This window comes from Tiliqua scincoides, chromosome 2, assembly GCF_035046505.1.
Source record: "Tiliqua scincoides isolate rTilSci1 chromosome 2, rTilSci1.hap2, whole genome shotgun sequence".
NCBI classification, from domain to species: Eukaryota; Metazoa; Chordata; class Lepidosauria; order Squamata; family Scincidae; genus Tiliqua; species Tiliqua scincoides.
Genome location: NC_089822.1, coordinates 24453741 through 24481647, shown reverse-complemented (window position 1 = coordinate 24481647; position 27907 = coordinate 24453741). Strand labels below are relative to the sequence as shown.

General features: G+C 45.3%; 1 protein-coding gene across 4 annotated transcripts in view; it reads left to right on the top strand.

Annotated features, from left to right (window-relative positions):
* The window catches only part of PDE4D (phosphodiesterase 4D), a 624208-nt gene that overhangs the window by 274419 nt on the left and 321882 nt on the right, over positions 1 to 27907 (top strand). The window lies entirely within an intron of this gene.

Sequence of the window (27907 nt, the reverse complement as noted above, 5' to 3'; positions counted from 1 at the left end):
CATTCCAGTGCTTGTTTGCTATACACTGTAACAACAGTCGGCTAACTGATTCTTTTAGCACAGAGTGGCAGTGATGCAAGTGAGGACTGTCATCAAGCTGCGCATTAAAACAAAAATGGTGATGACCTAATACAAGTTTTGCAAGCTATTGCCAATGAACCACCCAGCAGGAAGCACATGTATATTTCATGTTGTCATTCTTTTAAAAAAATAAAAGAAAGGAAAAGGTCCCCTGAATACACATCTCCCCCCCCATATCTTGTTGAATTGGGATCTACTTTAAAGAACATAGTAATTTGATTTTTAACCCTTTGAAGCTCATTCTTAGGTCCAGTGTTTTTCCACTCTATGCTGTTGCCAGTCCAGCTAAGGGATATTTGGTCAAAAGGGGTTGTTTCCACCCTTCCCCCTTTTTTTCCTAGTAAACAGTTAGCTCTCTCCCCTCTTCCTTCCCTCTGCCCCACCCCCTTTTGCTAGGATCTGCACCAGAATCTGAATAATGCTTTCTCTAAGAACTGCACAGAAAAAGGAATCTTTTTCTTCTGTATGTGATGTCACTTCAATGTTCTGCATGTACAATTTGAGATTATTTGCATATATATTTATAAAATAGTAAAATAATGGATTGGCTCATTATATTGCTCATCCTGGCACTACAGCCCTCCCTCTTTTATTATATAATAAAATGGTTTGATTGCTTGCATGGTTGTTAAACACTGTGCTCTGGAAACTGGACAAATTTGTGTATTCGTGAAATGCGAAGTGCAAGCAGATTTTTGAAGGCAGGCTTCCAAAAATCATAGTCATTCTGTTTTGAAAATCTGCAAGGGAATCTTTCCATACCTATACACTATCAAGCATGGCAACTTTCCACGTAATATATTGAAAACTGCTGCAGAAAAGGGAGCTTTGGATGGCTTTCTCACATCCATTACGAAGATTGTAATGGACTAACAGGGGGAAAAGGTTTTTTTTTATGTGACCCAATTAATGTAGTGCTTCGTTAAAAGCTTTATTAATTGATGCTCCTTGCCTTGAATAGGGCTTTCCTCAGCCCTGGAGCAACACATTAAAGGCATTTGGTGGCAACCACATCCTCGGAACTTCACATATATCCCAGATTTCCTTTCTTGTTCAGTGAACATTTCCACCCTCATCCTTATGTCGATTATCTTACGCACATCTTCAGTTTTTCATCATGTGCAGAAGGCAGCATACGCGGCCCGCAAACAAGACATTGGAATAATCGTATTAGAAAGTTATTCTTTTCTGTTTCAGATTTACTCTATTTTCTTCCCTATTCTTCTGACTTTCCATTTATGATAATAAAGTTTGACTGGGAGGGGAAAGATTGAAAAAAGGAGGTAGGTGCCTTTTCATCTGAAGCAGCCATCTGTATGGGATGATCCAGAATCAACTTGGCAATTGTTGCTATCTTATCACAGATCAGCAGATATGAAAAGGTGACTGGCATCCCATCCTGATCCAGTCTCAGGTTGGACAGGAGCTTTCTGATGGGTATGCTGGCCTAGCAGGAGTGCAGATTACCAGCAGGCCTGCAGGAAAACTCAGTGATCATGGCTGGTTCTGTTGTGAAACAATGTAAACCAGCTGGTTCAAGCCTCAGATTCCAGAGGGAGCACCTTTTTTTTTTTTTTTTTTTTGCCTCAAATTTCTATCTATAAGTGTTATTAAGGAAGGAAGAAAGAAAGGAAGGGTGGGGAGCAGGAGGCAGGGCTGAGACCCAGCAGTTATGGAGCAGCAGCAGTCAGGAGGTGGCGCAAGTCTGAGGAGACCATAGGGGCTGCAGTGGCTTACCAGGGGTAAGGGGAAAAGCCTCCAGGCTTGCCTGCTCCAGCGCAAGATAGGATTACACAGTTGAAGACCTAGCTAATTTCATTCCAGACTCTTGGAATGGGCTACAATAGTTTGAAAACACTGTATAAACATTTAAAAATGGGATTTAAAATACTGCAAATAAATATAAAAGGTGTATGAGAGTACTAGCCTATGCACATTTACTTAGAAGAAAACTCACTGTGTTCAGTAGGGCTTTGCCCCAGGAAAATGTGCTTAGGAATGGAACCTTAATGTGAGATGAGCTACATACTATCTCTCGGGTAGTCTTTAAGAAAAGAATGGTCTAGATTTTAACATGTGCACGTAGGCAAATTTCTTAGTTTGCCTTCTTCTGAGCCTGATGTTTCTTCTCAACTAAAGTCATTTGAAAAAAGTTTCAAAAGTTGCACCTGAGCACTCCTGCTATAAGAGCGGTCTTGAAGCGTTACTCCACCTTGACTAGATCCCTTTTTGTGCATGACACCCAGATTTGATCCTCACAGAGAAAACAAAAATCTGCAAGGATTGAAAAATAAGACCCCAAAGTGGATGTATAGGAACTAGCGTATAGAGCAGGGGTGCTCAAACATTTTGGCAGGAGGGCCACATCATCTCTCTGACACTGTGTCGGGGGCCGGAAAAAAAAGAATTAATTTGCATTTCAAATTTGCATAATTTACATAAATGAATATATTAGAGGTGGAACTTATATGAATGAATGAATTCAAACCAGTTCTTAAGCGCTTTCACACACAGAAAGGGGGTGATCTGCCAGTCAGTTCTTAATCACTTTCACACTCAGGTAGGGGGGGGCATCCCTCAGTCAGTTCTTAAACACTTTGACACACACGCGCCAGCTTGCCTGCCTCCTCGTCCTCCCTCCTTCCCTCACTCGGGTGGCATGTGCTGCTCCCTGGCCACTCATCCACTCGCCCGGTCGGCTGCCTGCCCGCCCTCTCTCCCTCCCTCATGTGGCTTGTGCTGCAGCCTGGCCACCCTCCCAGCTACCTGCTTGCCTGCTCGGCTGCCTGGCCACCCTCCCTCCAGCGGCTTGTGCTGCAACTGGCTGACCAGCTGGCCACCTGCCTGCTCGCTCGCTTTCTCGGCTGCCTGACGATCCAGTCGCCCTCCCCCCCCACCCGCCCGCCCGCTCAGGTGGCTTGTGCTGCAGGTGCCCGCCCGCTCACTCGGCTGCCTGCCCATCCAGCTGCCCTCCCCCACCAGCCCACCCACCCACCCACCCACCCACTCACTCACTCACTCACTCACTCACTCACTCGGCTTGTGCTGCAGGCGCCTGCCTGCTCAATCATTCGCTCGGCTGCCTGCCCACCCAGCCGCCCTTCCCGCCTGCCCACTCGCTCAGGTGGCTTGTGCTGCCGCCCGCCTGCCTGGTCCTCCAGCCGCCTGCCTGCCTGCCTGCCCTCAACCTGCCAGCCAGGAAATGACGGGCCCAGCGTGCACGCAGGGCTTTGATAGTGGGAAGTAACGCGACACTTACAAGGCTTGAACTAATGCGAGACCAGCAAGTCTTGTGTTACCTTCCCACTATAAAAGGCACTGCATGCGCAGTTGGCTGATCTTTCCTTCGCTGCCATTGTGAGCGGCAGTGAGGGAAAACCAGAGCCGGAGCTCGCGCATCGGGCCAGCGCGGGCTGTGGTGAGGGCTGGGTGCCCATTGAAGATGGGAGGACCCCGTGGGGGCCGGGTGGAGACCTACCGCGGGCCGCAAGTGGCCCACGGGCCGGGGTTTGGGCACCCCCGGTATAGAGCATTGCTTTGCAACCAGTGAGATACCTGCAAGGTTGGTGCCACAGTTTGGCTAAATTACGCACTGGCTGTGGTCTCACACATATTGGAGGTCCCACCTGGCCCAGCCAGCCCCTGACCTCTCAGTACTGGTGGTTGTGATAGTGTCAGTGGAGGGAGTTGGAGTTGCCATGGGGGACTCAGTGCAAAGTTTTTCCCCAGAGCTTTCAGCAACCTGGTGCTGGCAGTGATAGTAGAGGTAGTACTTGGCTCCACCATTCTGTTAGCCATAAGTCATTGTCTCACCTAGTCCAACCATGTTGGAAGTGATGATGTCACAAGAGGCACGCTGCTATCAGGCAGCAAGGGAAGGACCCTAAGTTGGGGAAGGAGGGTGCAAAGTAAAGCCCCAACTGTGGGCCAAGTCATCTGCTTCTGTGCACAACTGGCCTCTCTCGTGGCATTGGTGGCACTTGGAAAAGTGGTAGTTGTAACAACAAAAAGGATGAAAAGCCTTACTGTTGAGCTAACCGAGACTGTGTACTCAGTTCCCAAATCCCATTTCAGGCACAGAATAGAACAGGAATGTGCAACATCAGTCCTTCTGATCAGAAAGCATTATAATGTGACCACTGCATTGACAGACCAAGGCATAAATACTAGTCGCCTGGCCTTCTGCCCTGTCATGAACAGAGCAGAGCCTCCTGCTTTTGCTCTCTGGGCTCCAACCTCAGACTATATTGGGGGATGAGGCCATAATTCGGTGGTGGTTCAGAGGTCATAGTTCTGCTTTGCGTGCAGAAGACCCTGGGTTCATTTCCTTGCAGATAGGGGTGGAGAGGACCCCTTGTCTGAAAACCCTGGAGAACTGCTATCAGTTACTGTAGAAGACAGTGCTGACCTAGACAAATCAATGGTCTGACTCAGTATAAGATAACTTCATGGAGAACTCTAGAGCTGGTTCCTGATTTGATTTGTCGTATGTCAGTTCCTGCAGCCCAGGCTGAGGCCATGTCAGCTGCAAGGCAGGTGACCAGGGTGAGTGCCAAGGCTGGAGCGGGGACCGATAGGGCAAGAAAGGTAGTAATTGGGTTTCTGGAAAGTAGGTAGATTGCTGGTTTGGTAAATAGGGAGCAGCAGCCAAGCTGGAACGAAGAGAATTGAAGCAGCCCTCTCTCAGGAAGCTTCCTGGGTCGAGGTGCTGCACTAGCTTGTACTAGATGGAAACACCGGGTTTATATAAGATAATTCAACCCCAATCCAAGGCCTGTGCTTACAGCTCAGCCCCCTCCTTCAAAATACGCCCATTGAAAGAGAGGCATCTGGCAACCAGGTAGATATTCCTCCACTGACTCTGGAAGTTGGCTCTCACCCAGTTCCACTGCTGGGGGTAATGCAGGACATAATCCTTAATAATGAAGCATGATTAAGGATCCAGGCTGGGAGCACTGAATCTCCCAAGATCTCAGGTTCCTCCTGTGGAGTTAGCTCCTGTTCCAGAAGTACTGTCCCTGTAGAGGGCAGCTTCCCTTCTGTCTTGGAAGACACTTTCTTACCGGTCCTGAGCCATCAACTTTAAAATGTGTCTCTTTTGTTTTCTGTCATGCATCCCTAACATGTCATGATGGAGAGGCTGGTTGAGAAGGGTGAGAGGTGTAGTGTTTATGAGCTTTTTCCGGTTGCTGCTTAGCTTCCTAGGGGACCTCTCTGAGCGATGCCAGCTCTGTTGCTGGTGTAGTGCTACGCAGCCTTTGGGGATGTGTCTAGCGTGGGCAGGGGGTTTTGAGATCTTTCATCCTCTGGCTCTGCTTCATCCTGCCCCTGCTCCGCTCTCCACTCTGTTATAGCTTCTCTGCTGGTTGGATTACACCAGCAGCTGCTCTGAGCCTAGTTAAAAACAGCACGTAGATTTCTGCTGCTGCACTGGCATCTGTAGCGCTCACTGATGGAGGGGCATGTGTATCGGCATGTGGCAATACACTGGCTTTTCCCTTGGTTAGGAGTGGGCCATTAGAATATGTGACCAATGTACAGTGAATTGTATGAACAGAAGAACAGAGTAATTTTGGTAATATATTGCAGGTGGGAATGTTGAGTCTTAGAGGGAGCAGCTTGTCCAAAGCTAGCTGGTGAGTTCATGGCAGAGGTGAGACTTGGACTAGAGAAGTTCTGTTCTTCTTCACCACTATGCCAATAACTCAGTATAATAAACTGGATATCTTTGGTAAGGAGAGTATAACGAAAGTTTGTCATTTCTCAGAAGTCTTTTGTTAGCAGCTATTACCAACTAATAGCAATTGTTTCTACTCTAATAAAATCTGTTAAGTTTTGAATGGATATGTGAGGAATCTTCAGTATATTATCTGCTTTATTTCCAAGAACTTAAACAATATCCACTGCATTTCATTATTGAGGGTTTGAAGGGAAAAAAAAAACACAACACTTTTAAATATTTTTAATGCCAAATGAAAAGATAAGCATTGCATCTAATTACAGGATGTATCTTTGGGGCAGACAAGCATTTTGTAGATCTTTTCCCAGTTCTTAACTTAGTTGGAAGACTGGAAAATTGAGCGTATTTGTTCTTGTATCTTTTTGGGGAGAGGGGATGGAGGTAGCAGGAATCACTTAAGATGTGTCTACAAGTAGTAGTGGGTTCATATTGGTCAGTTTTTGGGCTTACATCAGAAATGTCATGATTTTTGAGATTGAGATATAGCATATAGGAAGCTTTATAGGATTGTGGATGCATAGAATTCAGGGACCCCCTGAGGCGCATAAAGGAATAGGACAGTGATGGCTAACGTGGCACGCGTGCCATACGTTAACGTGGCTAACGTGGCACAAGTGCCCACCACACAGTTGTTGGTGGGCACTTGAAGCCATCGCCCCAGCTGCCAGGCACAAGCCTCTGCTCGCAGCCCCTGGAAGGCACCAGCAGCCGGGGCAAAGGAAGGAGGGGCGAGGCCAGCGGGGGGGGAAAGGAACAGACAGCAGGGGGAAGAGCCAGGCCCCCGGGGGAGGAGTCACCCCCAGCAGCCCAATGGGAGCGCTTCCTCCCTCCCCTGTAAGGCGGAAGGCTGCAGCGAGCGTGTCGGGCGGGCTCAGCAAAGCTGCTGCTGCTGCTTGGGGCTTGCTCCAAGGAAAGTGTGGCTGGGATTGCAGCCTCAGAGCCCAATCCTACTGTAGGATTGCATGTCTGCTCAGAAGTAAGTTCACTGTAGTCAGTGGGGCTTACTCCCAGGAAAGTGAGGGTAGGATTGCAGCCCTAGTCAAAAGGGGGGGGGGGGTGCTGGTAGTTTAAGAGGCCAAGCCTACGCATGGCTACTCAGAAGGAAGTCACATTAGAGTCATTGGGGCTTGCTCCCAGGAAAGCATGGCTGGGATTGCAGCCTGAGAGCCCACTCCTATGCATGTCTACTCAGAAGTAAGCCCCATTACAGTGGATGAGGTTTACTCCCAGGAAAGGGTGCCTGGGATTGGAGTCTGCTTCTGTGCGTGTCTCCTGGGAGTAAGCCTCATCCACTCTAATGGGGCTTACTTCTGAGTAAAGAGTGGCTGCGATTGCAGCCTTGGAGCCCACTCCTGTGCATATCTACTCAGAAGTAAGCCCCATTAGAGTCAATGAGGCTTACTCCCAGGAAAGAGTGTCTGGGATTGCAGCCTTAGAGCCCACTTCTGTGGTGGGTCTTTTTAAAAAAATATGTTTTCTTGTTTGAGAAAATGAGCAGTGGCAAGGTCTTGCAGCCACCCCCTCCCTGACAATAGTTCTTTGCCTGGCATGTAATTAGTCTGTGGAACTCCTTGCCACAGGAAGCAGTGATGACAACTTGCCTAGATGCCTTTAAGAAGGGATTGGACAAATTTCTAGAGGAAAAGTTCATTAAGGGTTACGAATAATAGTGGGTAAAAGATGTTAATGTAGGAGTTGTTTTTTCTAAACTAAAACCTCAATATTCAGGTTAAATTGCCGTGTTGGCACTTTGTGATAAATAAGTGGGTTTTGGGTTGCATTTTGGCATTCGGTCTCTAAAAGGTTAGCCATCACTGGAATAGGATGTGCAATATCATCCTGTTTAATGGCAGGCAGTACTATAAAGAGGTTGGGTTTGCCAGACCTGCTATCAGTGCTAGGATCCTGGCCCCCTCCCCCCACTTAGCCCAGAGATGACTATCTTCTGCTTGTTGCACTTCTGGCCTGAGCAACTGACCTCTGGGATGTAGAACATGCACTTTAGATTTCAGCATTGACAAAGTGTTAGGGTACAGGCTAAGAGATTGTCATGTTTCTTGACCAATCTGGTATTCTAGCAAAAGAGCATATTACACATCTTAGGATTTTGTCATGGATACCTTTACTGAATGCTCTAGTTCAGTGTTTCTTGGCCTTTTCAGCCACACTAGACACTGTTCCAGAACCACCTTTCAGAGCGCGATACCATAGTCTTTGGAGACTGAAGGTTGCCAAGCTCCTAGGAGCCCTGGAGCTCCCTGAAACCCCTTCAGGGAATCCATAGCATACCATAAGTAGCTGCCATCTGCCCCTGCCTGGTTTGCTCATCTGTTCCTCCCGCCTCCCCTGTTTGCAGCTGTCCTTCCTCATTCCTTTCTCGTTCTTCCTTGGTATTTGGCATTGCACTCAGTGCTGTGCCACTCCACACATGCACCAGCGTTCTGTGTCTCCCCAGGGCTCCTTTTAGGGAGTGTAAAGGGATACGGAGATCTGAAAGTTTGAGAACTGCTGCTCTAGTTCAGTAGGCATAGAGGAGAGTCATGGTTTCTAACCAGCAATAGCAAGGTATATTGATTTCATGTATATGAATAATAAAATAGGTATAAGGTATTATTAGCAAAACATTTAACAGTATTCCACTTGATTGTCACATGGATAGGCATATTTGTAAAATGCTCAGTAACAATGTTGACAGAAAAGACCTGCCAAAAGATTATGTAAAATTCTATATTAATATGAAATTTGGTGCTTTGGGCATTTAGTTCAGGCATTTAATAACCCCTGCTAATTGGGTAAGAGGCACTTTTTCAAGTGGGTGCTCCTTTTTTTAGCAGGGGGAGAGTAACTGGCCCACCTCACCCCAGCACTGTCTGTTCTAGTGGCTGTCTGCTGGTATTCCTTTGCATCTTTTTAGATTGTGAGCCCTTTTGGGGCAGGGAGCCATTAGTTATTTGATTTTTCTCTGTAAACCGCTTTGTGAACTTTTAGTTGAAAAGCGGTATATAAATACTGTTGTTAATAATAATAATAATAATTTATTATTATTATTATTATTATTATTATTATTATTAATAATAATAATAATAATAATAATAGTTCTGTTTTGCATATTTATGAAATAGCAGTTCTTAAGGAATAGAACATACATTCATCAGATCTACAGATGACATGAAACGGAGAGAAATTGCAATGATTTTTGGAGGCCTCAAATGATCTTCATATTGTAGATATTTCATCTGTAAGCAAAATAAAGCCCAGTAACAATGCATACTAATCATGACACATAGTGATAATGGAAGAAAACAAATGGATAAAAGTGAAAAAGTGAGAATTGGTATCTAGCCTAATGGGGTAGAATCCAAGGCTAACTTATAATGGACAGTACATTGAATGGAACATGAGTCAGCAATGAGTCAGACGAGGGGACAGATTGTATAATTAGTACAAGTGTAGTATCCAAGACAAGAAAATTAGTAAAGCTCTGCTCTGCACTGTTGCCATGGGCCTCTCCTTTTTTTAGGGGTGCAGTTCAACATCCAGGGGGCTCTGGAAAACCATCACCACTATCCGAGACCATAATGCCATGAACCAACATCAAAGAAGGCAATTCTACAGTTCTCTTAGCTACCCTGTTTAACTGGGCAACTATTCTCACTATTAGTATTTTCCCCTATTTAATTTAAATGTTCTTCCTCACTTTTTGAACCCACCAATTTTTGCTCTGTGGTAATTCTCTCAAGTTTCCCTGCATTCTCCCTTAAAAACATACGCTTAAACCCAGTCCAGCCTTTCCGCTCCATGATGGAGCAGTGCTGAAACGGTCTCTGCTGCATCCAGCATGGAAAGCTTACCCCGGGGGAAGGGGACAAATGTCTCCTTCACGCTGGAGTCTCCCAGCAGCCACTATGGGGCTGCTTGGGCTCGCATGAGGAAAAACACTGACACAGGCCCAAGCAGTCTCCTGTCAGCATATCAAGCCCAGAACGGCAGATAGGATCCAGCAGGAGCCTCTGCTGCCACCCCCACACCCCTCCCAGGCCAGATCCACCACCCACCCCCTGTCCCATTAACCCTCTCCCCACCACTCTTTCCTCACACCTTCACCAAACCACAGACAGCCTGCCTGCTCTGGTGGGTGCTGGTTTCTGATAGGCGCTGGCAGATCAGCGCCTATCTAGCACCTATCTAGCATATCTGACACCTCTACAGTGCCTATTTAAGATCTATCTGCCTATATAGTGCCTACATAACACCTTTCTAGCGCCTACATAACGCCTACATAGCGCCTACATAGTGCCTATATAACGTCTATCTAGCACCTATATAATGCCTAACACCTATATAGCGCCTATTTAACAGCTATATAGTGCCTGTCTAGCACCAATATAATGCTATATAACACCTATCTAGCACCTATATAACATTTGTCGATGGCACATTATTGGTGCATTGATACATATTAAAATAAAATTTATTTACTTTACATAAAAGCAAGAGGAAAGATATGCTAGTCAAATACAGTAACGTCATTGGAACACTAGTTTTTTTTTTACAATATTCATTACTTTTAAAAAGCAAAGTACAGATCTGAATTTGTTGAATCTACCTGCTTGAGCCGAATTCTCTCAGCTTTCTGAGAGTTGAATCAGATCTGAATTTGTTGAATCTACCTGCTTGAGCCGAATTCTCTCAGCTTTCTGAGAGTTGAATCTCCTTAGAACCAGGGGTGGATCCAGTGTCTGTATTTGGGAGGGGGCCATGAGCACTACCTTCAGAGCCCAGGTCAACCAGGCAGGTAGACCTGGACTCTCAACTTGGAGCCCAGGTCTACCAGCTGGGTAGACCTGGGCTCCCGCTTGAGCTTATTGCCTCTGTGGCCATTTGCTGGGTGGGTAGACCTGGGCTCCTGCCTGAACTTGGAGCCTAGGTTTACCTGCTGTGTAGACTTGGGCTCCTGCTTGAGCTTATGGCTTCTGTGGACATTTGCTGGGCAGGCAGACCTGGGTCTGGGCTCCCACCTGGACTTGGAGGCCTGGTTTACCTGCTTGGGTAGACCCGGGCTCCTGATTGAGCTTATAACCTACATAAGAATATAAGAAGAGCCCTGCTGAATCAGGCCAAAGACCCATCTAGTCCAGTTTCCTGTATCTCACAGTGGCCAACCAAATGCTTCAGGGAGCACAAAAGACAGCAAGACACAACTTGCATCCTGGTATCCTCTCCTGCATCTGGCATTGAGGTAGCCTACTTCTAAAATCAGGAGCTTGCACATACCTATCATGACTTGTAACCTGTGATGAACTTTCCTCCAGAAATGTGTCCAAATTACTCTTAAAGGCATTTAAGCAAGTTGCCATCACCACTTCCTGTGGCAAGGAGTTCCACAGACTAATTACATGCTGGATAAAGAAATATTTTCTTTTGTCTGTCCTAACTCTCCTGACACTCAATTTTAGTGGCTGTCCCCTGGTTCTGGTGTTATGTGAGAGGGAAAAGAACATCTCTCCATCCGTCCCTTACATAATTTTATATGTCTCAATCATGTCTCCCCTCAGGCCTCTGTGGTTATTTGCTGGATGGGTAGACCTGGGTTCCCACCTGGACTTGCAGCCCAGGTCTACCTATTTGGGTAGACCTGGGCTCCTGATTGAGCTGAAAGCCTCTGTGGCTGTTTGCTGTGTGGGTAGACCTGGGCTCCCATTCCAACCAATCTCCTTGACACCTGCCCAGTGGGTGTTCCTCTGACACCTGATTCCTAAATAATTCACCTAAACCTCAGGGACTGCTATAGAAGGACTGTTTCTCTGTGTGTAATTGATTCCAGAGATTTCTGCCTGTTGCCTTGAAGGATGTATAGTTTCCCTTCTCTAACCTTTTGTTCTAGGGGTGCAGTGAGAAAAGAGTTAATATCTTGGTTTGAGCCCTGTGGCACCTGCAACATGGCTGCTCAGGAATTCCTTTCTTGAAGCTGGGAATTGGACCTAGCCCATCAGAAAGCTCAACGATTTCTGTTTAACAATGCTTGATGAAGCAAAATGCTGGCCAGGTTATAAACATATAAACAGGTTATAAACTGAAGCAGCACTTCAGTGTAGGGTTGGTAAATAGGAAAGGTAATCCCAAGGCTAAATAGCAATCTCAGTATGCTTCAGGCACCATTTAAGGTCACTGCTCAAATGCAGTAAGGCACCTTTCTGCCTGCAGTGAAGCACACAGTAATAATAACAGCACACTTTTTGAGATAAACAGATTCTTTTTGTTCACTTTCTTCCAAATAGCCTATCCTTTCAACGGCATCTAAAGAGCAGTTTGCTGCTCAACAGCAATGAGAAGGACAATAAAACAAACATTTGATTCCCCAGTGCTCTATAAAAGAGCAAGGCATTCTTTTAAAAAAGGCTTTCATTTGGACAACAAATATGTACCTGGACCACTAACCAAAGGAGTGGCTTACATTGCATCTGGACGGTCAAAAGTGTGATCACATGGGGTGGAGTTTCACAAGATTCTGCCTCTGTCAGAGGAAGCCATTCTAGTGCTCCTTTGGTTAGTGCTTTTATTTACTGTAACATTTTTGATGCCACCTTTTGTGTCAGAGTAATCCAAGGTGGCTTACAACTTAAAAAAAAAAAAGCACAGAATCTTATTAAAAACATAAAATAGTTTTAAGCAGTAGAAAAACCACAATCCAATCAGCAGCAGGGAAAAAAAAAATCCAATCCCCTATACATCAGCTCCAGAGGGCCTCCAAGCCCTCTGAAATGTCTGTTTTCTGCAGAAATGTCAGCAGAGAAGTGTGGAATGTGAACATAAGAACAGTCCCACTGGATCAGGCCATAGGCCCATCTAGTCCAGCTTCTTATATCTCACAGCGGCCCACCAAATGCCCCAGGGAGCACACCTGATAACTAGGGACCTCATTCTGGTGCCCTCCCTTGCATCTGGCATTCTGGCATAGCCCATTTCTAAAATCAGGAGGTTGCACATGCACATCATGGCTTGTAACCCATAATGGATTTTTCCTCCAGAAACTTGTCCAATCCCCTTTTAAAGGCGTCCAGGCCAGACGCCATCACCACATCCTGTGGCAAGGAGTTCCACAGACCAACCACACGCTGAGTAAAGAAATATTTTCTTTTGTCTGTTCTAACTCTCCCAACACTCAATTTTAGTGGATGTCCCCTGGTTCTGGTGTTATGTGAGAGTGTAAAGAGCATCTCCCTATCCACTCTGTCCATCCCCTGCATAATTTTGTATGTCTCAACCATGTCCCCCCTCAGGCGTCTCTTTTCTAGGCTGAAGAGGCCCAAACGCCGAAGCCTTTCCTCCTAAGGAAGGTGCCCCAGCCCAGTAATCATCTTAGTCGCTCTCTTTTGCACCTTTTCCATTTCCACTATGTCTTTTTTGAGATGAGGTGACCAGAACTGAACACAATACTCCAGGTGTGGCCTTACCATAGATTTGTACAACGGCATTATAATACTAGCCGTTTTGTTCTCAATACCATATTCGAGCATTTGCATTCTAGACAACTGCGTCTTGATCAAATGCATCCTGGTCATTGGTGTCCTTGGACATTTACATCTGGTTTCTCTCCCCCCCATCCCAGTTATTTGTATCCCACTACACAGTACATTTAAAATAACTATACATGAGACAAGGCCATGAAAGCCACTTATGCTAACAAATCAAATGTTTACAAACTTAATGAACCAAATGTTTATGCCATGCTATGGGTGTTTATAGCTAAATTATTTTAAAACAAATTATTGGTTTATATATTTAAGAAATAGGGGAAAAAATGTTTATATGCTTAGCATGCTCACAAACACATTAGTTTAGCAGCTTAATGGGAAAATGATGCTTAAAGCATATGAAATCCACTATGTTTGTCTGAAGAAGTCTGAAACTGCAAGCAGCAGATAGGCTGTTAAATTAGTCTCAAGGAATGTCTCTTGGCAGACTGCCAAAGCATCAGATACATGAAAAGGGAGGTTGGGAGTGACACACACTCCCTCCTGCTTGCTTGAACTAAACAATGCACCATAGAATACAAGGGAGAAGGCTGAAATGCATCCAAGCCATGGTCCATGCCTGCATGTCAGGCTGAACAGAGAAGCATTTTGGATTTTAAAACATAATTCAAACAGGCTTTCCCTTTTAAACCAAAATATGCACTGGGAAGAGCTATTTACACCAAAGCTTCATGTCAACAAGAGCTATTTAGAAAGTTTCATGTTAAAAGATCACAAAGTATCATAGAAGTGCCAATGTTTGCATGCATTCTTTAATATTTTAATAATTATTGCTTAAAAGTGTAAATTAATGTTAGTAGCAATATATAGTAGTATAAAGTGAATTTTAGCTGTTAGAATAGTTTGATCAAAGCATAAAATACATAGAAAGGTGGAAACGCTATTTAAAAAGCTTAAAGTCACAGGTCTGAAAATGTAACCTTGAGAGGCAGATGTCTGGCAAAAGTTAATTAAAAGAGTCTAATAAGGAGACACTGGAATGTGGGATAAAGTTACTCCTCACAGATAAGACTCTTATCTTGGGCAAAAGCATTTCTAACTCTGTATCTCCTCTGTAGACTCAAGGTCCTGCCTGATACTTTTAATTGGAACTAGGGAGTTACAATTCAAAGAGAGATTTGGATACAAAATACAGGAGAACAAATAGGGAGTAGCCAGGAAGCAGGGTGCACTTGCAACAATTAATTGGGAAAAGTTATATCTCTTGGCACCAAGAAGCAAGAAAACTAAAGGTTATACACAGGTTAGAAACATTTTATTGAGGAACACTAGCAACATTAGATAGAAAGGCCTTGGCAAGGACAGTTTATCTGTTGCTAATTAAAAATAGCATTTTCTGAGATACAGACACCTACAAATACCAGCTAGACAGAAGATAACAGAAATAACATCTATGGGAAAGTCCTCTAATTAAGCCAAAACATAATGAGAGCGTCTGTTTGAGCTAAAAGCTGGCAGAAGAAGCTGGATTTAGTTAAAATGAATAAGAAAGGTCTCTTAAAATCCTTTTTACAATGAGGTTAGTTTGTCTTGTATTAAATATGTGTTTATACCACTATACATCACAGTAACAGTTCACATATAGAGAATCACACATAAAATAGAGGAAAGACCAAAGGGCTTAGTTTAAACAGAGGTTGGCAGAAAGCCCACAGTGTTTGATGAGACTAGACAGAAAGGAATTTAGAAAGATAGCACTAGTAACTCTTGCCAAGGTCAGAGATAAGTACAAGACATACCAAAAAATCCAGTTCTGTAATAAATGAATAAAGAGTGCCACCTAGTGGTTGTTGAAATCTTTAAATTCTATATGTCTCAATGTATGTTTTTGCCTTTTTTGGAACTTGTAACTTGAAACCAACCAATCTCTAGCTAATCCTGAGAAAGCCCCATTTCTGATGTCACACACCAGCCAATGAGAAGTGTAAGACTCCTCAAACAAAGGAGCCAGAATCAAATATAAGTGAGAGGCTCACACTGGAAAATTGCTCTCTCTGAGGGCTCTGGGAGCTCCCACGTGGCTCTCATTGTTCTCTTCGCTTTGGACAAGGAGTCCCTGAGAGGCCCGTTGCTGGCAACGAAATAAAGCTTGCAGATGATCACCACTCTTGTCTACTGAGTTTGCTTTTGGACTTTGCTTTTGACCTTGCAACATACATATATTGCAGCAGTTTTCAAACTCTCAGGGAGAGTTTGAGCCACAGTAAGTGTGTGTGGGGGCAGGGGAAGGCAGCGACGCAATGCGCTGGATTGCGCTGCTTTGGAGGGGCGCAGAGGCTTGCTGCCACTTACCAGAGCCTGCATCAACCTCCCAGGGGTGCAGAGAGTCCCCGCTTCAGCCTCCGCAGGGCTCCTCACAAAATTGTGAATTGCAAATGGTGAATCCCGTTCACAAAACTGGAAGTGGTTGCAATTGTGATTTTGAGGATCTCCGCATGTTGGGGAGCCCTGTGGAGGCTGGTGCAGGGGCTCCCCGCACCCCCGGGAGGCTGCTACAGGCTCTGGTAAGTGGCAGCAAGCTCCTCCACCCGTCCATAATGGTGCAATCTAGCAGGTCGCGTAACTGCCTTCCCCACCCCTTAAGGGGGCAGAGGCCAGGGCCCTCTGCCTGGGGCATTGCAACACCCCAGTTTGAGAACCACTGATATATTGGGTCACAAATGTCAGGGATGCAAAAAGAATGGATGCAAATGTCCTGTACTGGGATGGGTTTTACTGGGTCACAGTTGTCCAGGACGTGGTGGCCCTGTCACTTGCACTTCCCCTGGGAGAGAATTCAGTGCCACCATGAAAAGGGCCCTATTCCAGATAACTGCCTGCTTACCTCAAGTGGAAAGCAGAGAGTTGGTCCTGAAGCAGAGAGGTGGCAAGGGTCATAGTAGCAACATCTGTCATTACAACCGTTGAACTGGTCTGTGGACAATGGCATTAGTTGACTCTTTGCACTGTCCTAGTGCCTTATACATCACTGCAGCAATTTATGGGGCACTGCAGTACTGAACAAGCCATTTAAGCTAGATCACTTAAAGTTAAGCTAGTAAATGGCGTTAATACAAATATTCCACCTTAATCGAATAAGGGCGCAATCCTAACCCCTTACATCAGTGCTTTCCAGCACTGACGTAAGGGCAATGCAGCTCTGAGGTCAGGGAACAAACATTCCCTTACTTTAAGGAGACCTCCCTGAGTGACACCCAGTTGCAGGATGCAGCACACTTCCCATTGGAACCGCTATGCCATTGCTGGAAAGCACTGACATAAGCGGTTAGGATTGTGCTCTAAGTCTCTCAGCTGCATCAAAGTAGGGCATGAGTTCATATGAACTATTTCGTCTACCCTGGGGCAGCAGTGATTTTAACAACCTGAAGCACTTTTCTAGAATGCAAACTGAGTATCTGTACAAAGTGATGGCATATATGGAAAGACCCGTGAATTATACATTTTATAAGGCTCGGTTCAACACCTTTCAGGGAAACAAAGTTGAGGCCTTACCTTATCCTTTTGAGAAGGCACTCTTGAAAAGTAGTGCCTTTTGCTAATTCAAGCTGCACATTGTGTTGCAGCTGTAACAAAATCCTGATGGCTCTTCTCCCCTTAGGGAGGAACGACAGGAGGAAATGGTGTGAATGGGGGAGGGTGGCACTAGCGTTTGTTGCACGTGGTTGTGATGTAATGGGTCATTTGCCCTTATCATAGGAGTAGAAAATGTACTTTTCAAAGGCGTACAGTATAAAAGAGGTAAAAAAGGAGTTTTGAAGGAGCTGTGGTGCGAAAGTAACAATGAATAGAGTCCTTGACCAAAGCAGTAAAGAGTAGAACAGTTTGTTTAATTGGGGTGGGGGTTGGGGAATCGCCTTTGTAATGCCCAGTTCTTCAGTGCTGCTTTTCAGCAGGGTACTCTGGCTGCTTTTCAGGCCAGAGTACCCTGAGAATGTTGATCACTCAAGCTGAGATGAGTGCATGATTTCCACTTTCTGTTGTTCACCTGTGAAGACCGGCAGTGCTGTTGTCATTATAATTTCCATTAGTGACACTGATAGTTATTGCTCAAGAGCCATTCTTGATGCCAAAAGAGACTTTGATTATGTTACTATGCCCAGTCCATGATAGGTTTGAGTCATCATCTGTCATTGAAGAAGGGCACCAGAGTCCTTCTGCATTTCAGAAGGAACAAGAGGCAAACATTTGTACTCAGTGTTCTAAATCCTAAACGCACTACTGGACGGAATGTATGGGATGGACTTTGCAATGGATCACACTGCTCAACATTTTCCAACTGTGGGAAAATCTCTGTTTTCACCTGTTTTGAAACAGGTGAAACTTCTTCTCACATTCTTGAAGAGCTGCTGAATCATTTTGGAGCATCAGCACTTTTTTCCTTTGTTGCTGTCAGCCTTCTCCTTTGTGCCCAACTAAGTGGTAAACAAAAACTTGACTTTGAGCCAGATCATTATGGAACCTTTAAGCCCACCTGATTCCCAAGACTGAGAAGGCCAAGGGACTCAGGTGGCACCAAGTGTCTAATCCCACAGGTCAATTGAGGTAATGTCCACAGGTTATATAAAGCAAAGTCAGAGCACTTCTTGGCACATTTGCCCTGGTTACTTATCTGGTGTGTCAGATAGACCAGCAAGGTTCAGCCACTCCAGCACAGAGTGGTGTAGGAACTAAGAACCTTAATGTATAGGGAAAGCATCCAGAAAGATACATTAGTGTTAAGTTTATTTTTCAACTTAGCTATCGTCTGGCTCTTCAAAAGACTCCCTAGGCCTTGGGGGCTCTCTGCTATACAGGGAACTCTCACAGGGAGTTTCCCCAAGTCATCCTCCTTCTGTCTACATTTCCTCTTGTCTTGAGTGATTACAGCAACAACCAGTTTAATCCCAGGTCAAATGGTGAAACAGAGGGTGGCACTGGTTACATAGAATCTGATCCCTCCACTCTCTCTTTCCTTATGGAACCCTTCAACTGAATGATACAGTAACTTAAATAAGATTACTACTATAATCGCAAGTGACATTTATGTTCTGCAATCATCTACATATAAGTGGTAATGCATCTGAATTAGTTTCCTTTCCATTTTTGCCATTTGCATTAATAATATTACACTTCATGTTTGGCCTGGTTTGTCGTGGTGTGGAAATACATTTAAGTTGCAGTAGTAAGATGAAATGTACTGTGATGTGACCAAGGACTTATTGAAAACAACCTTTCAAACTTATAAATGCACATGAGCTGTTACCTCTTTTTCCCAAAGTGGAAGGCATCACATTGGAATTTCCCATCAGTGTTGATGTTTTTCTTTGATGTTGTACTTAATGCTGTCATCTACTGCTCTGCTCCAGTGTTTCCTCCCATGTAGAGGAATCTGAATTATGATGTTTATAGGAAGCGTGTGAGAAAAATATAAGAAGGTTTTCATTGGATCAAATCCAAGGTCCATCGTGTCCAGCATCCCAGTTTCCACAATTGCCAGCCAAGTGCCTTTGGAAGCAAGGGTTGCACAGTCTGGAATGGCCCTTGATGTTGTATTGGGTATGCTAATCTTGTGTCAAAAAATAAAAACCAATTGTGCTCCTTACCCTGCCATGAAACCCAGAAGTGAGGGACTTCTCATGCACTTGCACTGTCCTTGTAAATGAAATCAGAAGGCCCACACTTCTGGGTTTCCTGGCAGTGTGTGAGGAGCATGGTAAAGAAAGGGAATGATCTGCTTTTTCCTCAAGCAGGCGGGAAGCAGGTCACTGTGGCTTGCACTGGCAGTACCCCAAGTCTGCTGCCCCCCCCAGACCCGTCACAATCTGCTGCTGATGAAATGTGCTACAAGCAGGGCTTGACAGTGGCAGCCACTGTTGGGTCTCCATGGCTGACTTTCAGTAGCATACTGCCTCTGAACCTTCAGGTCCCAGTTAGCCATCATGTCTAATGACTGTTGATAGACTCGTCCTCCATGAATTACCACTTTCTAAGACTGTTGAAACCAGCGCCACATCTTGTAGCAGGGAATTCCATAAATTAATTAACAGTTGAATCCATTCCTATCCTCCAACAGCCCATAGCATGCAGTGCCACTGGGAGAGCACGTGCTGCATGCTATCATGGGGAGGGCGGGACCAGACAGCCAAAGTATAAAAACCTTTTATACTTACGTCCACGTAGCCTGCCTGAACTCCAGTGGGTCTCCTCAGCTGTTTAGCTGCCATAGGTCTGAGGTGAGTTAGGGGATGGGCTGCGAAAAGGGAGATAGGATTTGATGTGCACTACCACAGATGAGATGCTTCCTATCCTGCCCCCAATTTGGCCCACCCTGAACTGCTGATAATCCCCCCCATTCTGCCTCTCTGCTGACATACTAGTGGCAGCACAAGATGGAGGTGCTTCAGTGGCCACTGTCACCTGCTCTCGGCCTCTGACCATTTGCCTGGCAACCATGACCCACCAAGCGACAGAATAACTTTCACACTGTCATTCTAGGACTAACAGTGACAGGTTGGGCTGTCTGTGTGGTATAAAGAAACACTTCCTTTCATCTGTCCTGAATCTGTTGCTAATCACTTTCACTGGATGACCCTGAATTATGAGAAAATAGGGGAAAACTCACTATTTTCCCACATCATACTCCTGTTTGCACAAGGTTTCCCCATGGGGAGCTCTCTACATGTGTTGCTAGTACTGTGAAATTTAGGGAAGAGGTTTTGGATCTGTGAATTTGACTCACTGCAGGAGCTGCCCTGCATCTGAAAGGTGTCGGAAAGGCATTTCCAGTTTTCGCTGGAAGTATCTTTTGGACGCCTCTGGACTTGCCTCAGAACACCTCCCAGATGTGAGTGGAAGGTGCTTCCAGGCATGTTCAGGAGATCTTTGAGGACTTTCTGCAGACCCTAGTATCCATGGAAACAGGTATCTGTGGGGATCCTGGAAAGGATGCCCCATGCATACTGAGGCCCATTATAATTTGCACTCTGTATAAATGTTGTATTCTGATTGCTAGTTGCTGGTGGTTGCTGTAGCTGGTTATTCATATATCTTACAATAAAAAGCATATAGTTAATCCATGGAATTCATTGCCATATATTATTTTGAGTGTTTCTCAAACTGTGGGTCAGGACCCACTAGATAGGTTACGAGCTAATTTCACTTGAGTCCCCATTCATTTCAATATTTTATTTTTAATATAGTAGTCTTGATGCTACCATGACTGCATTTGGGGAAATGTTACAGATCTCTACTTTTAACAGGCTATTGCAGGGGTGTCAAAGATAAGGCCTGCGGGCCGGATCCGGCACACAGAGCCATTTCAGGCGGCCCCCAGGCTTTGGGGGAGTTCTGGGGCCGCCCCACACCCACTTGCTCCAACTGCGCCTGGAGGTAAATTCTAAGGGGTGGGAATGCCACGCGCCACTTCTCCAGCCCTCAGAATGACGTTCTGAGGCCCTATAAGGCCTTGAAAGGTCACTTCGGGTTCTCGGAAAACCCAGAAACGACCATTCAAGGCCTTATGAGGCCTCAGAACGTCATTCTGAGGGCCGGAGCAGCCGCGCGTGTCTACCCCGGTCTCTGGTCCATCCCCACTTGCGGGCACAGCTGGTCCGCAGCCGGAGAGGGAGAGCGAGGGCCGGAGGAGCTGCGCGCGCCTTCCCCGGCCTTTGGAACTTCCTCCAGTTGCAGGTAGGTGGGGGCTGGAGCAGCGACCAGGAACTTGGCTGAGAGGGCAGGAGGGGGGTAAGCTGGGGGTAGGAGATAGGAGAGCCACAGAGCCTTCTCTGGGGTGGGTTAAGAGGATGGGGTCTGGGGGACTGAGGCAGAAGAGAGGCTGCTTGGGGGTAGAATTGGGTCTGGGGGGCTGAGGCAGAAGAGAGAGGCTGCTTGGGGGGTGTTAAGAAGATGGGGTCTGGGGTGGGGTGAGGTAGCAGAGTGAGGGGGAAGCCTCGCTGTTTTTTGTTGAAAAAACAGGAAGTGATGCTTCCTGTTTTGAGGTCACTTCCAGGTGCCACATTTAGAGTTCAGCCCTCAGCAGGTGCCATAAATCCAATGTGGCCCCCAGGATGAAATGAGTTCGACACCCCTGGGCTATTGTATATATGCTTTTAACAATGATAGTAAATGGGACTTACTCCTCAATAAGTATGGGGGGGATTGCAGTTTAGGATTATTAAAAACTTTCTGACTTGATGTTATCACTTTCAATCATGACAACACTTCCTGACAAATTCTCATTCTAAAAAGTGGGTCCCAGTGCTACATGTTTGAGAACCACTGCCATATAATATAGTAATGGCCACTTTGGATGACTTTAAAAGGGTAGTGGGCACTTTCCTGGAGGTCTGACGGTGGCTACTAGTAGTGATAGTTATGTACTACTTCCAGGCTCAGCAGCTTTATGCCTCTGAGTATCCAACTATGGGGGAACAATAGTGGGAGAGAAGTTTGCTTTTTTTCTCTTGCTTATGGATGTCCCAGAGGTAGTTGGTGAGCCACTGTGGGAAACACGATGCTGGAGTAGATGGGCCTTTGGCCTGATCCAGCAGAGCTTTTCTTATGTTCCATATTCAGTATAGCAATTACTGTGTCAAGTATAGATCTGTGCTATAACCCTTCCTGAGATAAAGGGCTATATCTTTCCAGCAAAGCACTCACAGTATAATCTGTTATACAAAATTGTTATATATTAATAACTCAACATATTTAATTTACTGCATCTGGCAATTCTTGTGCTTCCCCTGAGATGTGAGCAGCTGCCACTCACTTTTGCGTGGGCTCTTGATACCATGTGATGGGTCGTCTTTTTTTTCCTGCAGTCAGATGAATATTAGCCTAACAACCTGTCACGCACCTGTTGCCATATAACTGCACTCTCCCGCTCATGTCTTAGCCTTCAATGACCTTGACATTTATAACACTTTTTAAAAGAGACACATAAAGCTCCTGAAAACTTGGTTTGACACACCAGGATGTGCCATGAGTGAAATGAGCACAAAAAGCATGTTTAACACAGCACCTTGGCTCATATTAATAACAGTTTGCACTAATGGATCCATTGGGAACACAATTTAGATAGGTTTGATTGCAAGAGAGCAGAGGGCTAACATACAAATATCATTCCTTCCTACATCAAAAAGGTGTCTGTAGGAAGGAGTTGCTCTTTAAAAGATACTTCAGAACAGTCTCAGGCGAAATCCACCTGCAACTGTTTCTATGGGCAACTGATGGTGAGGGAATAGAGCATCCCTCCTAGTAGAATTGTGTGAAGGTGTAAATTAGTGTCACAGAGTGATTAAGAAAACAAACAAGTCCAAACAAGTTCAACAAGTTCAAAGCTCTTCTGATCCGGCACTCACAGGATGACTGCAGTTTTGTAGGTGGGAGGAGAGGAGAGAGACCTGGCCTGGGGTTCATGTTCACATGACCAGGTTCAAATAATAAGATTGTGTATTGGGAATTAATTGAGGTGATTTGAACGGCAAGTTTCTGGAGATAAATCAATTGCAGCAACATGAATTTTGGCAAATCTGAAGGGCAATTAATTAAGGGGGGTTAGATGAAGGAGATTTGCTTTGGGGTAGGTTCTTAGAAAATTACGAGCTTATCTTGTATAAGGGCTATTGTGTTGTAGTAAGGACCAGTAGTGAGATTCAGATCTCCATCTCTGCTTACTATTTGATTTGTGGCCTTGGGCAACTCACTTTGATTTGTGGCCTCGGGCAACTCACTTGTCTCATTTGTTGTCTCCATCTAGTCCAGCAGTCTCCAAAGTGGAGGCTGCTGTGAGCTGGTAAAGCTGTCCCCGGTGTAGATGGCGCTTACTGTTCTGCCTTGGGACTACCTGTTCGTGCCACAGATTGTCCCCAACCTTTGCACCAGCCAGCTGTGCATGTCTGGAAATCCAGGTGCAAAACCTGCTGCGGCGAAAGAACCTGAAAGTGGCTAGTGAGCACAAAGTTTGGGGGCGATCTGAGGCATGAACAGGAGGCTCCCCGTGGAACGGTAAGTGCAGTTAATGCAGGATCTGGCAGGGCACCAGATCTGGCTTGTGGGCCAGAGTCTGGACTAGTGTAGCACATTGCTTCTAGCTGGAAGCCGACCAAACAGCCTCTGTGAAGCTCACAAGCATGTCATGAGGGTAACAGCATTCCCCTGTTTTTCTCAAGCATGTGGTGTTCAAAGGGGGAAAGAGAGCAATGCAATGTGTGTTACCTCTTAGACTTTGTGTCAAGCTCTCAGTCTTCCCTGACATGACTATTTTTGACAAAAAGTTTTTATATGCTTAATTTCTTGGTCATGTAATGCAAATTGTGTGTGGCTTAGTTCACTTTCTTGAGATATATGTTTTGCATGTGGAGTATTTCCCATATTCTAATCGTGGCACAATTTTAGTCTGGGTTGTGGTGATCCGTGGTGGCCTGATAGGAAGTACAGATGGCATTGTTTGGCAGCAGGGGACTTGGTAGCACATGAGTAGCTGTGTGCTTTAGAGCGATACATGGAACAGTGTATAGGGTAGGATCAGCTTCCCAGTCTACCATACTCCACCTCTTGAACCTGCCAGTTTCTGCTGATGGGAGTGGCTTGGCAAACTGAGTGGAACTTGTAGCCACATCCCCATTTTTAGGAGGCACAAGCTGCCCCTGGATGGCCTTTACCAATTCAGTGGCATGAGCAAATGCTGGCAGGACTGCAACTTGCTGAGAACTGGAGAAATGCCAGGCAGGGATCCATTCTATGTACTACCAATTAGTTCTTACCAACGGCTAGAATGACCAGGAATTAGCCAAACCAGACTAGAAGCTTCTTCACAACAACAGGCTAGTGCAGTGGTTCCCAAGCTTTTTCGACTGGCAGCTCTCTTGACCTACTGGGCTGTTGGCAGTGGCTCCCCATTAGGGCTACAATCCTATACATTGTATAGGGCAGTGGATTTTTTGCAAGGATTCCGTGGCTCCCCTGGCTGGTTTCCTCAGCTCCCTGAGTAACAACAGTTCATCATTTGGGAACCACTGAGCTAGTGGATGTCCTGGAGTCCATGACAGTCCCACCCCCCCCCCCATGAAAACGTCTAATCTGAGCAGCAAAAGGACTTTTTGCTGTCTTTCTTGTACAGTACTTTGCCTTGTACAAGTCCCCATCTCCTACTGTTGTCAGGAGCCATGTCTGACAAAGTAGCTATTGTCTGCTACAGGAAGAGAGTAGCATCCTTTCATTCCAAGCAAATCATACTATACCAAAGTGACTGCAGGCAGTTAAGGCTGCGCATTGCTCCCGCCCCCTTTTTTCTTTACAAGCATGTTTCTCTTTGAAGCTTATCAAAAAATAACACAGCCTTGCATTAAACATAAGTATGACAGGCTGAACTGCGGCCATTGTCAAGCTGACTATGTGGAAATAAGCACCGAAACAAATTGACCATCTTTTTCCTCCAAAGAACACATGTGGCCATCAGGATTCTAGGAAACTTCCTTTAAAATAAGGCTTTAGATAATTTTGTTCTTCATCTGTTTGAGTTTCATGAACAAAATATACAGTACCTCTTGTGAATGGCCTGTAAGCGCTATTATATATGCTACCTGCTATCAACATTGGCATTTCAGGTCACTGTTATTGTGGTAAAAAACCCTGATTATGAAGGATAGTTGTAGTGAGAAAATAAATAAATGTGAGCCACTGCAGCTAAAAATATCAAAACAGTCATTTCTCTGGAGGGCCTGTTAATGAGTATAAAGGAGAAGCTGCAGGTGACGATGGTGAGAACGAAACTGTGGCGTTAAGTCAAAAGGTAGTGTAAAGATGGCCAATTTGTGAGAGTCATGCATTAAGTCAGCGCAAGATTTTCAGATGGCCCCCTGTCACTGGTAATAGCTCTCCTGCGTCACAGGCTGAGACTTTTCCCAGCCTACTTCCTGGCAACTGCTTCTGGATGTGTAAGGGATTGCACATGAGGCCTTACGCATGGAGCTTCACCACAGAGCAATGGTGCTTCCCTGTCCAGAGAACAATCTTCGTGTGTGTGGGAATTGGCAGAGGGGTCAGGCTATTGTCCAAAGGGGGCAACTAATGCCCAGTGACCCAGACCCTTCTCATCTGTTCATTCTGTGATCTTTGCACACCTGGCCTTGACCCTATTGTCTTCCCTTCCTCTCTGAGCACATCGTAAGAACATACAGCCCTGCTGGATCAGGCTATAGTCCCATCTAGTCCAGCTTCCTGTATCTCACAGCGGCCCACCAAATGCCCCAGGGAGCACACCAGATAACAACAGACCTCATTCTGGTGCCCTCCCTTGCATCTGGCATTCTGACATAGCCCATTTCTAAAATCAGGAGTTTGCACATAAACATCATGGCTTGTAACCCATGAAGGATTTTTTCTCCAGAAATTTGTCCAATCCCCTTTTAAAGGCATCTAGGTCAGATGCCATCACCACATCCTGTGGCAAGGAGTTCCACAGACCAACCACACGCTGGGTAAATCAATAGTTTATTTTGTCTGTCCTAACTCTCCCAACACTCAATTTTAGCAGATGTCGCCCTGGTTCTGGTGTAATGTGAGAGTGTAAAGAGCATCTCTCTATCCACTCTATCCTTCCTGTGCATAATTTTGTATGTCTCAATTATGTCTCCCCTCAGGCGCCTTTTTTCTAGGCTGAGGAGCCCCAAACGCTTTAGCCTTTCCTCATAAGGAAGGTGCCCCAGCCCAGTAATCATTTTAGTCGCTCTCTTTTGCACCTTTTCCATTTCCACTATGTCCTTTTTGAGATGTAGTGACCAGAACTGGACGCAATACTCCAGGTGTGGCCTTACCATAGATTTGTACAACGGCATTATAGTATTAGCTGTTTTGTTCTCAATACCTTTACTAATGATCCCAAGCATAGAACTGACCTTTTTCACTGCCGCTGCGCATTAAGTTGACACTTTCATCAAGTTGTCCACCACCACCCCAAGATCTCTCTCCTGATCTGTCTCAGACAGCTCAGAATCCATTAGCCTATATGTCAAGTTTTGATTTTTTGCCCCAATGTGCATGACTTTACACTTACTTACATTGAAACGCATCTGCCATTTTGCTGCCCATTCTGCCAGTATGGAGAGATCCTTCTGGAGCTCCTCACAATTGCTTCTGGTCTTCACCATCTGGAAAAGTTTGGTGTCGTCTGCAAACTTAGCCACTTCACTGCTCAACCCTGTCTCCAGGTCATTTATGAAGAGGCTGAAAAGCACCGGTCCCAGGACAGATCCTTGGGGCACACTGGTTTTCACCTCTCTTCATTATGAAAATTGTCACCCGGGCTTTGTTTCCTGGTCTTCAACCAGTTCCCAATCCATGAGAGGACCTGCCCTGACTTTTCCTCAATTCCCTGACTGTGGAGTTTTTTCAGTAGCCTTTGGTGAGGGACCATGTTGAACAACTTCTGAAAGTCCAGATATATAATGTCCATGGGTTCTCCCACATCCACCTTCCTGTTGATCTTTCAAAGAATTCTAAAAGGTTTGTGAGGCAAGACTTACCCTTACAGAAGTCGTGCTGGCTTTCTCAGCAAGGTTTGTTCGTCTATGTGTTTTGAGATTCTATCATTGATGAAGCATTCCACCATCTTACCTGGTATAGATGTTAGGCTGCCCGGCCTATAGTTTCCCAGGTCCCCCCTCCTTCCTTTTTTAAAGATTGGTGTGACATTTGCTATCCTCCAATCCTCTGGCACCGTTGCCGTTTTAAGGGACAAGTTGCATCTTCTTTTGTCCTTTGACCACCAACCTGATAAGATGTGCATATCAGGGGCTCTGATGTCCCTGCCATCTTAAGCTTGCCTCATGAAGGGCGAGGCAGCTCCAGGGCCTTGCCATCTCTAAGTGTTAGTTCAACTTCTGATCCTAATCAGATGCTGTAAATATGCATCCAATGAAACTGTGCGTTAAATTTCCTTTTTTACCAAGCTTCTGCCTTTTGTGTGTCTTCTATTAAAAGCAGTCAGCCTGGGTGGGAGAGATTCCCTGAGGTGATGCCCAAAGGAAGGGTGCACTGCCTACTCTATACTGCTTACTCCATCACCAATAAGAGATTTCTAACAGTGTCTCCTCTTAAGCTGATGCCGATAGCACTTTGTACAGCTAAGTCAATTCTTGCCTCCTTACTTCTACTATTGCTGGGGGAAAGCCATAGTTCAGTCAGAGAAGACTAAGCCTTTAACATATGCTCGACTCTGGAGAGATCATGGAGTGAGTTGAGTAGCCAAACACCCAAGCTAAATTGGCTGCAGTGTGTTTGTTTCTTGGTGAAAATGGAAACCTAAGCAAGAAAATGATTTTTTTTTTTAACTTGGTGGAATATTTTTTTGTGTTTATTGTATCAATTTAAAACGGACATAGGGTGTCTTTCAAAATTTTCAAAAAAAGCTTACAACATGTCACAGTAACCAAAGCAGAATAAAAAATAAAAGGCAACAATTGTTCTAGGGGGGAACAGAAGGTAAATTGGAGTTCCCTGATAGGTCTCTGGAGACCTTCTGTACATAGGAAAGTGGTTCTGACTTTCAGTTGTTTAGCAGTTAGGTTGCTGA